Here is a 15,507-nt window from a genome sequence, read left to right on the forward strand (position 1 = left end):
TTGGAAAGCCTGCCACTCTGCAGTACACCAACATTTCTTACTTTAATGACTTTAATTTCTTCTGGTAAATTTTCCCATGGATTTACATAATAAATCTGTTTCATGACATTATTACAATACAGCCTTCTATCTTTATATCATTAGTTTATTTTCCATGTTAGTGTTTTTCTTGATAGTTTCTAATCTCTTTATTTACATATTATTTTTCCATTTTTCCTATTCTCATCTCCCAGAACTGTTTGTACTTGCATTTAAACATTTTCATTATTAATTTCTCATTTTCTTCCTTTAGCCACTTTAGTACTCTATACAAGTTTAAAGAGGCAGAATAAACAACTGAATTTATTAACCCAAATCTCCCTTCATCTTCATTTATATACAGCACACCTTTTTCACTGGATTTAATCTTAAATTCCATATGAAAGAAAACACCAGTTGCATAATTTCATTTTCATGTTTTCTGGGATTATATAAACATCTCACATATATGCTATTTTCCCATAAATACAGAATTCACCAGATAAACTCTTTTCCTGAAGTCTAATCTATATGCCCTCCACAGAAGACATATTTCTTTCACTTATTTTTATCAAAACCTTCCATTGCATCATAACTACATCTTTTTTCCCAAATGTTATTCCTAGCAAAGACACTTAATTGATTGAAAAATACACATCCCAAATTTTCACCACATTAACCAAAACCTTACTTTTATCTTTTTCAAAGCTCATTCCATTTTCCTTTAAACATCTAGTTAGACAAACCTCAACTTCCCTCATCCATATTTTGTTCTTAGCAACTTCCACTGTATCTTCTGTGTAAGTCAAAACTACTGGAATCATCACTTCCTTTTGCATCACATATCTTTCATCTTTCATTCTGTAAGCTACCTCAGTTACCATTGCAAATATTCCACTCATGGGACATCCTTGCCTTATACCACACTTATGCATATTTCTTTACTCAGCCACCCAATCACTAATACTCTAACTCTGTTATTTTGATATGGTGACATATACACTCTCATAACTCTATTGCCTATTTCATTCTTCTCCATAACATCACGCAAAGCATCCTGTCCTACTATATCAAATGCCTTGCTAATATCCCCTACTGTAAATTTCACATCCTGACTTTTACTTATATCAGTCACAATTTCTCAAACAGCCAATAACAATTCTTGACATCACTTCAGCTTTATACCACATATACTTTCTTCCATAATATTCCCATAAACATTTTCTAATTTTTTTAATGTGATAGGTCTCCAATTTTTTTAATTCTTCTCATCTATCTGCCATATAAATTTTAATATCCTACTATATAATTCATAAATAAATCCTTCCTTCAATGTTTTCAGTTCATTCAATTCAGTACATTTACAAAATACTCTTTGCCAATCCATTAATTTCTTAAACATTCCATGTCCTCTACCATCTGGGCCAGATACTGATTGAACATTTATTTTCCCAAGTACATTATTAATTTCACTAATAGTAATTTATTTTTCAAATTATCTCATGACTTATTCTGTTTTTTTTTTTTTTACTTTCCATTCTATCCTATTTTCCTTCTTTTTACTCTTATACATATTTTCCGCATGCTGGACTACAATACTCAGTTTGCTCTTGTGTTCTTTTTACCTTTCCTTTTATGTTTTTCATTTTCTTTTATATTAATATCCTCCTTTACTATTTTACCAAAATATGCAGATACCTCCTCCCCTTTCTCCCTTTTAAACATTTCCACCTAAACAGCCAATTTTTTTTCTTGATTTATTTTATATATTTCATTTTCCATATCATAATACTCTTTTTTATTCTCTAAATTCTCTAATATATTTCTATGCATTTTCCCAGTTTTTATAGAAGTCCTTCATGGTTATATGAACCTTTCATAACTGCAATGGTTCCCACTTGCCAATTTCAGCCCATACTTTTTCATTTATTCTTTGTATTCCCTTTCCTATAGTCTTTCTTCCATTGTGTCCCTCTAAACAATCTATATAAACATTATATATATATATATATATATATATATATATATATATATATATATATATATATATATTATGTGATGTATTAATCTTCACTATTAAAAAGAAGTGTGACTGTGAGTGACATAAAAGAATTACAACTTTTGTCTGGCTTGCAGAACTTGTATGGTCAGAGCTTTGCTGTATTTTAGTATTTAGTTGTAAACTGCTTGTGTGATTTTTTTTTTGTCATAAGTTGATTTAAATTCTCTTTGAATTCTGTGGTTACTGATTTTCATTATTCTTTTTTACAATATTTTATTCGCTTGAAGCTGAATATGGATTCCTTGAATGAGTATACAATGAACGATTTACTAATGCATAAATATCTTGTACACTGTAATAAATGCTATGCATATTTAAAGGTAACAGCTGATAACACTGGTGATCTGTGTTCCTCATGTCAAAAGTTGGATGATTTGTTTACCATTGTTAGAAGTAAATCTAGACTTAATGATGATTATTGCACTTGTGCAATTGGCATGGCTTGGAGTATGTTGTTTCATATATTAATGACTGGACTGGTGAAATAAATAATGTTAGGCAAAGAACAAATAGAAGATATTTAGGAAGTGATGCATCTGTTATCTGCAAAGATCATTCAATCCCTGTGAAACAAGACAATACCCCTGACAACTTTGAAATTCTGGATGCAAGTATTCAGCAGTCTGAGGATCTGGTTTGTTTAGAAGGGAACAAAAAGAAAGAAAGGAAGAAGTTCACAACAAATAACAAGGAAGAAAAAGAAACTGATTAATGACTGTAAAGGAAAGAGAATATGTACTAAAAAGGACACTGCTTTGTCATGTAACACGCACAGGTTACAGGGAATGATAATATTTTCTGTCGAAAAACCTTCAGTCTCCAGAAAAAGGTATCTTTCCAAAAGAGAAGGTAGAAAAAAGAGGGAAGGGGCAGGTGAAAAGGAAGAAATCAAAACTGAATGTGGAAGGACTGAAGAACATTACTGAAAGAAAAAAGAAGATAAAGACAAATGCTGACTACATGGCTCAAGCTGTGGATTTACAATACCAACTGGATGAGAATTTAATACACAGTGAAAACAGTGGGATTAATAAGACTAACTCTGATGAAGATATATCCTTCATAATAATTGATAGAGCAGATATTACTGTATTAGAAGCTGAAGATTCTTCAGAGATGGCCAGCAAAGATATTCTTGTAATTGAAGATTCAATTATTAGAGGAACTGATACTTATATTTGCAGAGAAGATAATGAACATTGAATGGTGTTATGCTTGTCAAAAGCGAAAATAGAAGATGTGAGACAAGCCTTAGAACACCTTAATATAAGGAAGTATGGATCTGTCTTTATGATACATGGTACAAATGATGTCATCCACAAGGACTCTCTAACTGTTAGTGGGGAACTGACATCTCTCTTAGATAGTATAGCTTGTACTGGTGTTAGAATGTATTTTTCACAAATCATCTATAAAAAGGATAGTCAGGTCACTGTGATGAAAAGATTTTGGGGTAAATACCTACATGGAAAAAATATCCCGTTTTAAAAAATGGAAGTGTGTAGAGCATCCAAGCCTAGTTTTGGGCACACATGTTCAGACAGGATGGTGTGCATTTATCAAGATCAGGTAAGAGAATTTTTGCAGCAGTTATTTTGCAATATTTGACAAATACTAGACAGGATTTTTGCCAGGTCAAAAATTTAACAGTTCACAGATAGCAACATTTGATGCATCTCTGTTGGTTAATGCTAGGAGTATTAATAATAAAGTTTTTTTTTATTGGAAAATTTGCTATGTTCCCACAAGATTTATGTTGTTATTGTTTGTGAAACATGGTTAAAGAACAATGACTGGAAACCAGTTCTGTCAGGGTATAAATGTTGTTACTTTAACAAACATTCTAACAAAAAAATCAGGAGGAGGTGTTATGATAGGGATTAAAGATAGTTATGAAACCTGTGATCAGTACATGTTCAGTGATAACATCATTACTATAGACTGTGTAACTGTGACAGTAAAGACAACCCTGGAACATATAACAATTGTTGGAGTGTATAGACCAAGGTCAGGTGGAGGTGACCTAGAGGAATTCATGCAGTTCTTGCATGAAACACAGGAGGGAAGAATAATATTAGCTGAGGACTTAAATTTACTAGAAACAGACTGGAATAATATTGATTCAACAATGTTAGTAAGGAAAGTATTCACAACGTATATTCAGGAACAACAATTACTTCAGATAGTAAAAAAAACTACCAGGAGATAGAACATACTAGACATTGTTTGTGTTCCTAAAGAAATTACTGTTATTTCAAGTCAAGTTTTACCACCAATGATGTGCAGTGATCATGGAGTTATAAAGGTTAATTTGTTGCTAGATAATTCTGCCAAACTGAAATCTAAACCAATGCACAGAAGGTTAATTAGAGATTATATAGAAGCAAAACAGTCACCATGCAAAACTGGAGAGAGTTGTTCAGTGGAAAAACTGCAGATGGAATGTGGAAAGTTTTGAAAGAGAAATCGTTTGAATGCAAAAAAATCAAAAACATGTTTAACATCAGGATCTAGGCATACAACATCAGGGGGATATATTTCCATAAGAACAAGATAAGGTGAGAGACAAAAAAATATAGGAAATGGAAGAGAGGCCAAATTACAAATTTGGAAACTGAAATAAACAGACTTGTTAAATCTGTCTTTAAGGAAAAGGGGAGTAGGACAAACCTACAGTCATATAGATGCTTAAGTCTACTTTCATGTTGTGGAAAAATAAGTTAATATTGGATAAGTTATTGTCTGAATTGGATAGGTTGGAACTTGAAAGGATATATCAGCATGCATGTGTTGAAAATAGATCTATTACCACCTGTAACACGATGTTCTATAACATAACAGCTATGAATGACAAAATGTGCTGTGATGTAATTTATATAGATTTAACTTCACCATTTGACAAGGTCATACACAAACCACTGTTCAATAATTTAGAACAACTAGGTATCTACACAATCTTGATTAGATGGATAGCTGCATGGCTTACAAATAGGACATGGCAAGTGTCATACAGCAATTAGACAGGTGAAACTCTAGATTACATCTTTCAGACCAAACCTTTTCATCTGTGATGTTCTAGAGTCTATATGCAGATGACTCAAAATTGGGTAAAATGAATACTTGTGCTGTAATTTCACATTTATTCACTAATTTCTGTATTGCTGGTCTTCTTCCTGTTTATCTCCTCCCAACTCCAGACTTCAGTTCAATTCCAATGTACTCCAATTCTTCTAGTCCACTCCTGTGCTTTTATCTGCCTCTCAAGCATTTTCCTCTCGAACATTGGAAAAAGCTTCACTGGCAAAGACTGACTATGAGCTTTTTTATCAGAAAACTGAGAAGCAGAGCTCCCTACTTCTTGATGGCTCACTTTTTTTTTGTACAAACTTTTGTATTTCCTCTGTAGCCAGTTCCACATCAAAAAATGACTTTGATCCTCCAGGAAAAAAAAATATTCTGAAGAAAGCTGGATACTGCAGCTTGCATTTCCCACCCGCATCTCAACATTCCATGATTGCTGGAATAAATTTGGTTCTCTCCTGCCTGGTGTACACTGTATAGCGAATACTCATTTTCCACAAACATGCTACTGTCTCCAACTTTTAATGCTGTGCCCATCTTGCACGGTTTTTTTTTTTCAGGATTGAGTCTTTCTGATGCTAGGATTGTATCTTTACTAATACAGGTCTTGACTGCTTTCTTATGGCCAGGTTGGAGCATACATATAATGTGCCCTTTCGATTGATAAATCCTGGTCTGGAATACCAGTCCAGTTCCTTATTTGTGCCTTCATAAAATTAGTACAGTCTTTCCTTCCAGTTTTTCTGGTACAGCAGAAAATCTCAGGTTTTCTTTGTGAGCTCTGGACTCAGTTTCTTCTACTTTTTGAAACATCTCTTCTTGAGCAGTCTCATACTCAGCCAGCCTTTTCTTCATTTCAACCTCTAATTTTTGCTTTTTTATTTCCTCTTAATATCTGTTTAAAGTTTCTTCCAGCCTTATGTTATTTGAGTTGCCATACTCCTTCAAAGGTTGTTCCAAGAGATATCTATGCTTTCCACTATATTTATGGCTTTTTCACATTTCTTTCCTTCTCATCTGATCCATCTCGTTATATATTTTGTATTAGTTTTTTTTTGGCACATTTAATTGCTGTCTGATTTTTGTCTACTTCTGATTTAATTTCCATTCCTGCTTGGCAATAGAATGTGTCTGCTAAACTAAGCAGAGATGTCATCTTAGACTTCCTGTCCTCATGTTTTAAAACTTTCACTAAGTTTGCTTCTGAGGTCAGCATGTATGTATGCAGTCCCACAACTGCAGACCTATTCATGCAATAAGTTTTGAGAAGGCCTATACTGCCTTCAAAGTGTAGAATATATAAACTTGGTATACACTGATTTTATATATCATTTGGTAAGAGTGAAGCATTTTTCTTGTTTTTCTGTCCAACTGCTCCAATACCTTTTGCGCAAGTCAATCACCCCAAAAGAACACGAAGAACAAATTGGTTTATAGCTTGGATTTTATTCCTAGATGTCAAGGCTGTTTTCACTATTAGTTTTAGTTTCCTGGAGTATTCCTTACTGAGTTTTATTTGCATTTGTTCATGTTTTATTGCCAATCCTTCATCAATTCCCAAATAGTTATAGACTCATATCAATTAATACATAAAAATTTTCATAACTGATTTTTGGTACTGTAAAACATTTAGCCAGAATTCAAAAGACAAGAATCTGGAATCCTGCAATCTAACAAAACAAAACAACAATACTTAGAGGTACACTCACCTTTCAAAATCACACTGAACTAGCAATCACAAAGGTCTTCAGCAACTTAAAGAAGCTTACTATATATCAAATCTTGTGACTCAGGCCACTAGCCATTAATTTGTTAATTCCATGAAAGAAACATGTTCTAATAGATTCTCTGCCAGCTCATAGCACTAGCTTGTTACAAACTGCAGAAAACAGTTTTAAAATCATTACATCTTGCAAGTAAAAGAGAGCATAGAAGCAAAGGAACATACTGGGGGACCATAAAATGCTTAGCCATATACACCTTTAAGCAGACAAACTTAAAAGTTCTTGTCACCCTTTTCAAGTACATAATAGTGCTCCCCACCCAAATGCAGCATGGATGTACATGATAACCCTGGTCTAAATTTGTAGCTGCCATTCTAGTCATCAAGATTAGCCTTAAGGGTAGCTAAGGCAGTAGTTTTGTTTTCCCTGTAGTGGTAGCTGATTGCATTGGCTAGGAATGTGTTGAGTTAATAACCTATCTACTCATTGCAAAATGATGTGAAATGCCAGATGGCTTCCATTACCTGCCAGTTCCAGATTACTTGTTAAACTCACTATCAGTCAAACTGCTTAAAGACAGATATTACTGCCCTACTTGCTAACAGGATGCAGCTATTAGAAGCTTTACATTATTTAAGAAACACCTACAGATGAAAACTGAAAAAACAATTTTCATTAGTAACCTGGGAAAGGTCTTTCACCAAACTTGCCCCAGCTTCCTGGAATTACTGCAGAACAGTCTTTACAGTTGTTTAAGATAAAATGAAAGTACATCTAAAGGAAGAGTTTAAATGTACCTACGTTTCATTTTGGTTAATCTGTAAATAGGTAGCGTTGCAAATACAATATAACTCCTCCTTCATGCTACCTATGATTTCATTGTACTATCCTCCTTCAGTAAGACAAACTCTCTACTGTGCCTGTTATACTTATTTTTTATTGTTTTTCATATTTAATGTGAATACTTATAAATTAAACACTTTGTACAAAATATTTATTTTGTGCCAGATATGTCTGCCTTACCAATTTTAAGATTTGCCTTAGTATTCCTTTCGTACTGTTATCTGTTTTACTCAGTTTATGATGCATCTATATATTACTTATTTCAATTGCCTTTGCCAGTGTGGCCCATGTTTTGGCTGAAAAGGGGCATGTACCAGCCCATTCACATTATTAAAAAACTAAATATAGCATCATCTAACAGGAACATCACAAACAGGGTCACCTAGTTGGCAGGCCTAAGCCCTTAAACCTACCTGGGCAAACAACAACATTTGGAAATGTCCTAGTCATAGGTGATTCCATAGTTAAGACACATACACGCACCATTCACCAGGCTAAGCAATAAAGTCTGATGGTAAGCTGCTTTTCAGGTGCTGGGATATGTAAGATTACTAGGGAATTCAAGTCCCTTCACTCCAGAAACACATATTGTTCACATAAGTGTGAATGATTTGAAATGCACATTACTGGATTTTATGAAGAGTGACATGATGTAGCTCTCTGAATATATGTCCAAGACTGGTGAGCAGTAGTCATTCCAAAGGGGTCCACCTAGATAGAGATGGTTGAAAGTCCAATTTTACCAGAGATCACCTGCATATTTTGCCTCAGGGCTTTTTTATTTTGACCAAACCTTTCTCCACGCCATTTCACTTTTTTGTCAGTTTTATCCAGTTACAAGCCTAGCCAAAATAAATCAGGTTGCTTAAATCTAGAAGCCTCAATAAGAAATTATCCTCATTAGAAGCCCTCCTGGCCATAGAAAGTACAGAAATATTGACATCTGCAGAAGTATGGCTCCAGTATAGTGATAACACATCCTCACTATTGGGATTCAATGCCTAGTATTTGTTCAGATCCTCTACTGAGAGAGCTTTTCCTACTAGTGGTGATTTGTCCATATTCCTCCACAATTCCATGACACAGAGACAGCAAATTATAGACATAAAGACAGACTGACTGCATTTTATAAATGCTCACCTGTGCAACACATGGCTGAGACAATTATGTTTGCTGTATATTATTCAGTTACTGTTTTCATTGCAAAAATGTCTTCATTATAGTTGATTGTTTTCTTCAGGCAGAGTATACCTAAGTCACTATGGATAAGGATATCTTACAGGAAAAATTAGTGAAATAAAGTCTTTTTTAGAATCTCTACAAACTAGAGAAAAGGAAACAGGTTTAATAGTCCTTTAATATTTCTTTTTATGTAATGTGTGCAGCATGAAAAATAAGCATAATGAATTAAAATACATTCTTCAGCAAGAATGTTACAAAATTATTTCAGTTGTGGAAATTTGGGATTCTCAAGAAACATTCTTTCCAGATTTTATCAAATACGAATGTTTAAGACAGAACAGTAGGGGTGATGGTATGCATCTATTGGCTCATAATAGCATTAAATCCAGTATAACCTCAGAAAATGAGGACATGGAAACACTAATTGTTGATATTTATAATATTTATTATTTGTTTATTTATTTATTTTTTTATTTTACATTTATTGACCAGGAGTGTCCAGCTGAGCTATTGCCCTTTTTCAGTGGAGGCCCGGGGACAAAAGCTCAAAAGATATACAATGCAATAAAAAAGCAGTATAGATATATTTCAATAAAAATAGCAATAGAGAATTTTGGTAGTTAAGATACGTAAGCTATATACATGCATATTGTTGACAGATAAAACAGTACTACAAACAAAAAGGAGAATGTAAAAAGGTAGAATAAGTTGTATGTTTAGGTTTAAAAAGAGAGTTGAGTAAATATAAGGTTTTATATGCAGAGTAGCAGAAACTTAAAAGTTTACATAAGAAATTCAGGGAGCATAGCATAGAAGAAGCTTTGGAGGTTGCATAGGAAGCATAGGATGAAGTAGTTAATGGTAAGTTTTAGTAAGTTACTTTGACTGTACTATAAAAGGTAGGTAATAATCAGGGAGGATGAGCCCATTCTCAAGAAGAGGGCAACTGTTATATAATATGATATAAAACATCAAGTAAAGAAGACAAGTGTATGATTTTTGAGTAAAAAAATGTCATTATATAACATTACCATCATGGATATAACAGTAGGTTCTTGCTACCCCCATAGTGACTTTTTTAGGCAAGGCTCAAAAGACAAACCCACCTCCATAGGTATCACAAGGGATAAGAAACTAAGAGTAATGCTACTCAATGCCAGAAGTCTAAACCTCAAGATGCACGCACTCGAAACTCTCCTTAGCATGGAGAACATCGATATCTGTACAGTAACATAAACCTGGTTCAAGGCTCCCGAGAGCACCCCAGCACTACCAGGTTATACCTCTCATACCATGCTTTTCGGCCCCAAAACTTGGACCGTACCACAAAAGGAGGGGGAGTATCAATATTCGTCAAAGATACCCACACCTCCAGGTTGGTGGCACAGCACGAAGCATCAGAGACTATCCATGTGCAACTAACACTGGGTAAAACTGCCTTCCAGTTTATAGCCTGCTACAGACCACCCTCCCAAACCCAAGAACCCCACTCGGCCTTCTTGAGAACACTGGAAAATATGAAGGTCTCTCCAAACACCATTATATTGGGTGACTTCAACTACCCAAACATAGACTGGGAGCATTACTCTAGCTCCGACACCCTAGCCCAAAGGTTCCTAGAATTTATAAACTCAAATGCTATGGAACAACTTATTATCACTCCCACAAGAGGGGAAAACATACTGGACCTGATCATCACCAACATGGGGACTCTATGCTCCAGACCAGAAGTGTATCCCTCACTGGTAAGATCAGACCATAAACTAATCTCACTGGATATTCAAATCCCGACTCCACCCCCTGCCCTGAAAACCACAGTGAAAAACTTCTCTAAAGCAAATTTCACACTCCTCGAAACCGAGGTGGAATCCTTCAAAGCCCTCAGGCCTGTGGAAAATATGGCCCAGACAGCAGAATCCTTTATAAATGCATTCTATGAACACCTTCAGGAATGCATGGATCATGCAATCCCAAATAAAACCAAGACCCAGTCCTCCAAAGGCAGACGGCCTATCTGGTGGACCCCAGCCATAAACAAACTATACAATAGAAGGAGGAAGCTACTACATGATAGAGCAAAATCCCAAAAAAGGGAAGGCATCTCTGATCAGTATTAGCAAATAACTACGGACACTCATAAAATCGTCTAAGGCCAGCTTCGAGAGAAAAATTGCACAGGACACTAAGGATAATCACAAGGCTTTCTTTAGTTATGTTAGAAACCTGGGTTGGAATTCCCAGATATGCTCAGAATTAGTCCAAAATGACAAAAAATACACTGAACCCACAGACATTGCCAACATCCTAGCTGACAGGTTCAGCGCAAACTTCTCTCCCCCTCCCCACCAAAAGGGCAAATATTTATCCCAGCAGAGTGCTGCCCCCCTGACATCTCAGATGCTCAGGTAAGAGCTGCCCTCTCCAAAGCAAAAAACACAGCATCAATGTGACCAGATGGTGTCCCAGGCTGCATGCTACATGAACTCCAAGAAGAGCTAAATCCAAACATAAAACTACTGTTCAATCTCAGCCTTACTACAGGATATGTACCCAAAGAGTGGCGTACAGCAACAGTGGTCCCTCTCCACAAAGGTGGTGCCTCAACGGATCCTGGAAACTATCGCCCCATAAGCCTGACTAGCTTGGTCTGCAAAGCTATGGAAAGGATCATCATGGACCTCATAAATAAAGATATTGGGGACCTACAGACACTGGATCCTACCCAGTTCGGCTTTGTTAAGGGCAGATCCTGCCTCTTAAACCTAGTTGATTTCTTTGAAACAGTCACCAAGGCCATTGACGAGGGGAAGGTGGTCCACACAGCCTACCTGGACCTCGTAAAAGCCTTTGATACAATACCCCACTCGGGCATTATAGATAAGCTCACCAGCTTAAATATAAACCCCTATGTCACTAGATGGGTTGCAAACTGGCTCAAGGACAGAACCCACATGGTTAGAATTGCTGGAGCCATGTCAGACTCCAAACCAGTTACAAGTGGCGTCCCACAAGGCTCAGTCCTGGGACCTCTCTTGTTCGGTATATATTTCTTGGAGGTACAGGCCAACACAGAAGGACTGTGGCTGACTAAGTTTGCAGATGACTGCAAACTGGGCACCATAATCAACTCTCCAGCCGACACGAGCATCCTCCCAAAGGGCCTCATAGAAACAGGCAACTGGTGCCAGAGCCATGGCCTCAAGCTAAATGCCAAAAAGTGTATAGTCATCCCCTTTGGCAAAAACAAAGTGCCCACAAATTACCACATAGGTGGTAATCCATTAAGTACAGAAGAAGTAATTAGGGACCTGGGGACCCAAGTTGATAGCAATCTTTCATTTGACAACCAGGTGGCCAAAGTGGTTAGAAAAACATTTTAAATAGCCCACCTAATCATGAAGAGATTCACATCTAGATCAGGGGAGGTCATTGTGCCTCTTTACTCATCCCTCATCTGGCCCATAATTGAGTACAATGCCAATTTCAGGATGTACCTTACCAGACACCTGCAGCAACTGGAAAGACCCCAAAAGTACCTCACCAAGAGGATCATAGGGCTCAAACAGATGCCATATGCTGCCCGGTTAAAGAAACTCCAGCTCTACTCAGTGGCATACCGCCTGCTCAGAGGCGATCTGTGCCTGACATATAAAGCCATGTCCAACCCGGAATTAATGGACATGCGGCACCTCAGAAAATCCAAATCCCATTGAGCTATGCGCTTGAGAGACTTGAACCTCAGCACTAAAATAAATAGAACATGCTGGAGGGACAGATTCATAACCCAGAGGCTCCCTTCACTCTGGAATAAAATCCCAGTCCAGGTTAGGCAGAGTCCCTCATTGACTCTCTTCAAGAGGAATCTTGATGAGTGGATGGGAGATCATAGGTTCACCCTGGGTATCACTTCTGTGTCACTGTTACAGAGGCACAGTATACCAACCTCGAAAACGGGCATAGCAAAATTAATTTAAAATGAGTGGCGAAAGCCAAACACACTCTGGTTAGGCTTATAAATGCCCTAGGGCAGATAGCCTAGTATGAACCTATGAACCTAGAAGTTGACACAACGGTACTTTTATCAGTATTTTTATACACATTTTTATAAAAATTTTAAAATGTGGGTTACAGACATTTTTTAGCATGTTTCACACAAATCCTTTGGTTCTGTTATCAGTTAGAGGGATTGCAGTGTTTTAAACCCATTATCCTTGTTTGTTCATGTTGTTCAAAGCTGCAGAGAGGCTGGCATTACACCTTTTGTCCTGCTGTAATATTGGAAAAAGATAACTGTTTATTTTCAATGGTTTCTGCACTTCTGTTTTATTACATATCTCTGTGATCTGTAGAACTGTTTTTTTTTAATCTGTACAACTGTTTTTAGTCTCCTTTTTGTTGTCTGATAGAGCTGAATATCTGTGACTGTTTGTGACCCTTTCAGCTTGTACTGAAATCTTTTGTCTAGAAAGGCCTAGCTGTTTTTATTTGTGGGAGAAAGTAATCAGTCTGGTTTAATCTAGCTAATAGCATTCCCTCAAAACTGTTATTCTTGATTGGATAAGTGGGCTGATTTCTGTTTCTCTGCCTTTAATAGCCAGTGTTTTAAACCAGTTATACTTGTTTGATCAAGGTGTTCAAAGTTGCAGAGAGACTGGCCTTCCACATTTTGCCCTGCTGTGATAATGTAAAAAGATAAGTGTTTACTTTCAACTCTTTCTGCACATCTGTTGTACTACACATCTCCGTAATTTGTAGCACTGTTTTTGCAATTTGTGCAAATGTTTTTAGTCTCATTTTTGTTGTCAGATAGAGCTGACTAGCTGTTACTGCTTGTGACACTTTCAGCTTTTAGTGAAATATTTTACTTAGAGAGGCCTAGCTGTTTATCTTTGTGGGAAAAGTAATCAGTCTGGTTTAATCTAGCTAAAAGCATTCCTCGAAAACTGTTATTTTTGATTGGATAATTGAATTGGTTTCTGATTCTCTGCTTTTAATAGTCAGTGTTTTAAACCAGTTATACTTGTTTGCTCAAGCTGTTCCAAGCTGTAGAGAGACTGTCTTTCTGCATATTGCCCTACTGTGAGTCTGGAAAAAGATAAGTGTTTATTTTCAATTTTTTATACACTTCTGTTTTACTACATATCTCTGTAATCTGTAGAACTGTTTTTGCAATCTTTGCAACTGTTTTAGTCGTCTTTTTATTGTCTCATAGAGCTGAATATCTGTTACTGTTTGTAACACTTTCAGCTTGTAGTGAAATCTTTTGCCTAGAAAGGCCTAGCTGTTTATTTATTTTTTTTTTGGAGAAAGTAATCAGTCTGGTTTAATCTAGCTAAAAGCATTCCTGGAAAACTGTTATTTCTGATTGGATAATTGGGGTGGTTTCTGTTTCTCTGCTTTTAATAGCCAGTGTTTTAAACCAGTTATACTTGTTTGCTCAAGCTGTTCCAAGCTGTAGAGAGACTGTCCTTCTGCATATTGCCCTGCTGTGATTCTGGAAAAAAATGTGTTTATTTTCAATTTTTTATGCACTTCAGTTTTACTACATATCTCTGCAATCTGTACAACTGTTTTTGCAATCTTTGCAACTGTTTTTAGTCTCCTTTTTATTGTCTCATAGAGCTGAATATCTGTTACTGTTTGTGACACTTTCAGCTTGTAGTGAAATCTTTTGCCTAGAAAGACCTAGCTGTTTTTTTTTTTTTGAGAAAGTAATCAGTCTGGTTTAATCTAGCTAAAAGCATTCCTGGAAAACTGTTATTTCTGATTGGATAATTGGGGTGGTTTCTGTTTCTCTGCTTTTATTAGCCAGTGTTTTAAACCAGTTATACTTGTTTGCTCAAGCTGTTCCAAGCTGCAGAGAGGCTGCGCTTCTGCGTATTGTCCTGCTGTGATTCTGGAAAAAGATAAGTGTTTATTTTCAATTTTTATGCACTTCTGAAGTTTTACTACATATCTCTGTAATCTGTACAACTGTTTTTGCATTCTTTGCAACTGTTTTAGTCTCACTTATGTTGTCTGATAGAGCTAAATATTAGTTACTGTTTGTGACCCTTTCAGCTTGTAGTGAAATCTTGCGCCTAGGGAGGCCTAGCTGTTTATCTTTGTGGAAGAAAGTAATCAGCCTGGGTAATCTAGCTTTCCTGCAAAACTGTTGTTTTTTATTGATTAATTGAGCTGGTTTCTCTTTCTCTGCCTTTAATAGACAGGGTTTTAATCCAGTTATAATTGCTTGCTCAAGCTGTTCAAAGCTGAAGAAAGACTGGCATTACACCTTTTGTCATGCTGTGATATTGGAAATAGATGTGTGTTTTTTTCAATTGTTTCTGCACTTCTGTTTTACTACATATCTCTGTGATCTGTAGAACTGTTTTTAGTCCCCTTTTCATTGTCTGATAGAGTTGAATATCTATTACTGTTTGTGACTCTTTCAGCTTGTAGTGAAATCTTTTGCCTAGAGAGACCTAGTTGTTTTTCTTTGTGCAGAAAATAATGAGTCTGGTTTAATATAGCTAAAAGCATTCCTTGAAAACTAGTATTTTTGCTTGGATAAATGGGCTGATTTCTGTTTCTCTGCTTTTAATAGATAGTGTTTAA

Source organism: Protopterus annectens, chromosome 10.part0 (genome assembly GCF_019279795.1).
Source record: "Protopterus annectens isolate FY-2018-M chromosome 10.part0, PAN1.0, whole genome shotgun sequence".
NCBI classification, from domain to species: Eukaryota; Metazoa; Chordata; order Ceratodontiformes; family Protopteridae; genus Protopterus; species Protopterus annectens.